The sequence below is a fragment of the Nyctereutes procyonoides genome, unplaced genomic scaffold (genome assembly GCF_905146905.1).
Source record: "Nyctereutes procyonoides isolate TBG_1078 unplaced genomic scaffold, NYPRO_anot_genome, whole genome shotgun sequence".
NCBI classification, from domain to species: Eukaryota; Metazoa; Chordata; class Mammalia; order Carnivora; family Canidae; genus Nyctereutes; species Nyctereutes procyonoides.
The window spans coordinates 19,375,476-19,379,156 of record NW_026575024.1 but is presented as its reverse complement, the minus strand read 5'-3'; the positions used below and the strand labels follow the sequence as shown (position 1 = coordinate 19,379,156).

The window sequence follows — 3,681 nt, the reverse complement described above, 5'->3', positions numbered from 1 at the left end:
TGAAGACAAAGCCCAGAAAATCAAAAGATTATATTACATCAAAGTTTTCACAGCATATTCATCCTCCGTTAAAAACACAGCATGTAAACTCTTTGAATAGTTAACTTACTTAAAAAGAAAGGAACCTATGTTATTTCCTTTCCATGCCTGTTTGCTGCTACCTTGCTTGCTTTTTCACGTTTGCTCAAGAAAATGCCTCCACTGGATATAAACACTGAGAAGGGCAACTTCGGGTTCCTTTGAGTGTAGGATAAGGTGTGCTGAAAATCACACTTACATTCCACAACTTGTTATACCAGCCATTCAAGAGCCAACGCAGTGTACATTGGTTTATAACCTCTGAGAAGCAAGCACCACATGGAAGTAGATGCACAAGAGATTGGTTGGGTAAAAGACCTATAAAGATAAAAGAAAGAGAGAATGGGAGTAGATCGGAGAGAATCTTCATACTGTAATGCAGGTTTGACACCAATGAAAAGAAGAAGAAGTGGAGAGAGGGAAGAAAACCATCCACCAAAAGGATAGGTCTGTGGAGAATCATCATCTGCCACAAAGTTCTCCATATGAAAGATACTTAAGTTGATGGAATGAATAAACCATCTCCACATTTAAGCTACTAACTTATGCTTTAATGTCTCCCATTTGAGGTCATTCATTCATCAAATAGATACATGCATCTACTACATACCAAACATTATACTGGATACTGGGGATGCTGGTATTCATGGTTCCTGCCTGCAAGAGACAAATAGTCATCACAAATATGAAAAAATATTTATTTTTCTAAGTGCTCTGATGGTGGAATACACAAGGCACTTAGATGATTGCTATGGTTAGTATGTGTCTGTTGCAAGAAACATAAAAACAAACTCAAATTGACTTAAATAGGGTGGTTATTGCTTCCCATAAATGCTTTGATAGCATAGTTGTATTTTCCTCTCTTTCTGTGTTCAGAAAGGGCATCTGTGACCTAAACATTCTCTTGACAGGACCTCCATATCTATGCACCAATATCTTTATTTTTTTCTACCAAGCCCACTAATGCCACAGTCTTGATAATCTCTTTTCCAAGGTGTAAGAGGCAGCTGATGAACCAAGTGAAATCATCTACTGTGCCTTTCATCCCATCTCAACCACCTCCATACTTGAGAGTGTTATGAACAATGACCACTTTCTGCTACCAAGATCTCTATAATTTGAGATGCCTTGAGTCGTGAATAATAAAAAAATTTAACTCCGTGGTTTTCACTAGAAAGAGGATGTATGGGTGAATAATGAAAGCCTTGATGTAGGGAAGTATTGGTGTGATTCAGCAGCTCAACAATGTCATCACATCCATCTCTCTTCTGTTTGCCATAGTGCCAGCTTCATCCTCACACAGGTTGTGCTTCTTGGTTATAAGATGGCTGCCAACAACTACCACACTCTCATGGACCATATCAAGAGAGAGGGGAGGCATTACAAGTAGGAACTCTCTGAAAAGAATGAGGAAGTGCAATTCCAGAAACTCCTCAGAAACTATTCTTCCGATTTCATTGGTTCCAGTGGGACCATAAGCCCAGCCCTGAACCAATCACCATGTCCAGGGAATGTGGTTTTTACTAACTAAAACAGTCCTGAACCATGTACAAGTGTTTGATCTTCTTCCCACAAAGCATATAGGTTTGCATGGGAGGGGTGCTTATATCTGAATAAAAATTGGGGTTTTCCTAAAAATAAATACTAGGGCTGCAAACACAATTTCCACTATGATTATTATGATGATGCCAGCAAACATGTACTGAATGCTTCTCTGCATGAGGCCTTGATAAGAGCTGGTGAACACTACCTAGAATGGGTTCATAGCATATCTCCAAGAATTCCAGCCAGAGAAGCTTGGGCTTAGCCCTTCTGAAGCAGAAACTCAACCCGGTTCATTTAAAGCTTTCTCATCCCTTTCCCTATCTCTGAACACCCTCATTTTACTGCTTTGTTTGCTTAAAGCCTGAGGCAGACATAATTACTAAATTTAGGCAAGATCCTAAAAGTACCCCATAGGTCTTTCTACTCAAACAGAAATTATTTGTTCTGATGAGCCCCACTCATCACGCCCTGACCTTGGAGCTCAACTAATTTTTCACAAGAAAAATTCTGGGTGCCTGTGACCCTTGCTGTTGAAGATGTTCCCATTAAGAAGGCCATCTTGCCTCCCTCAGCAGGGACCTGATTGGAAACTAGCTATGAGGACTTTAGAACCTGGCACTGAAGGTGAGTAAGTTGGGTTTTATGAAGCACCTGGGAAAGAAATGGAAATCAGATCCCACCTGAGCCAGGTTCAGAATCATCCCTGTGCCACTAAAGTTTTCCAGGAATCCATAAGGAAACGAGCATCTGCCCAGAACATCCCCCCATCGCTGCCTCCCTTCCCTTGGCTGACTCCTCTTCATCCCTCAGTACTCACCTAGCTTGTCTGTTCCTCCAGGAAATCTTGTAGTCTCTTCCCTCAACCTCACAGATTGTATATGTTCCCCTTTTGATGCTTGCCACACTCGTCACCCTTTTTATCTCCACTGTATACTTCACCCATGTTAGCCAAATGGCTTGATGACTTATCTCTGACCCCCACTAGATTATAGATGCCTAACGGGTAGGAATACAGTCTATTTTCAACTATATTCTGAAACTCTATATCCTTAACTATATCCACTATAGCATCTGGCCCACATTAGGGGTTCAATAATTATCACAGAAGAAAGGGAAGGAAGGAAAGGAATATGTACACAGGCACCCAGAGGAAAAATGTCTTGTTGATCCTCTTTTCAGTTCCACCAGCCTCATCATAGAGTTCTTGAGTTGAACTTGGCACTCTCTCTTTTCCAATCCTGCAAACTTTGATGATGATGAGGTATTGTCTCTGCCTGCCTTCTCCAACCCCAGATTCTGGGAGGTCAAGGGAGTGGCTGGCAGAAGAAGTCTGAAGGGGATGATGCAACCTCAAAATTCAACTAGGAAAACCAGATCTTCTACTCTTGGTGGTGTTGAGAGCAGTAGGGTGCCCCACGGTTAGCGACTTCTTTCTCTCTACCCTTTCCACAGCATGAGGCATTCAGGTGAAAAAAGTATTTCATGCCAAAATCAATTGAAGAAATATCGGCCTAAATAGAAGAAAGGAAGCTTCTTTAATGAGGAATTTCTTAGAAGTTGAATATAATGCAAGATATGAATCGGTAAGATAAGGATAGAGGATTCATTTTTTTTCCCCAAATTAGTAACCAAGTGATTTCTTTTGGGTAGGGATTACCAGTATATTTAATCACTGTCTTGTAGAGTAGTACTTCTCAAACCATTTGTGACATAAAGCAAATTTAGGTTTATTTTTATTTCCAATTTGCATGGCCTTACTTCGCATGACTAGAGTATAGCTCATGCTACATGCCATTCATCACATGTGTTTGACAATATCTGCAATGACTATATTTGCTTCAAGAAGACAATCCATTGAAACTTTATATGTTGGAGCAACATTTAAATTCTTACTCTAAATTTCTGTGTTTACCTTATTGCATACCGGTAAAAAAAGAGTTTGTTGAGTAATATTGCCATTAAACACCTGTTAGATAGAATTCCTCTCTCTCAAAATCTCTCCTACCAAGTCAAATGTCCAAAAACATTTCTCTCTCCTTCTGTCTCAGAGAAAAAAAA

The 3,681-nt window shown here is 40.1% G+C and overlaps 1 long non-coding RNA gene across 1 annotated transcript; it reads right to left on the bottom strand.

The window, feature by feature from the left end:
- Nucleotides 1–319: 319 nt before the first annotated feature.
- On the bottom strand, nucleotides 320–2,476 carry LOC129497120 (uncharacterized). Its single transcript, XR_008661882.1, has 3 exons — nucleotides 2,441–2,476; nucleotides 689–735; nucleotides 320–396 (listed from the first exon to the last, which is right to left on the bottom strand). It is a non-coding gene; the product is annotated as an uncharacterized LOC129497120 (long non-coding RNA).
- Nucleotides 2,477–3,681: the final 1,205 nt, after the last annotated feature.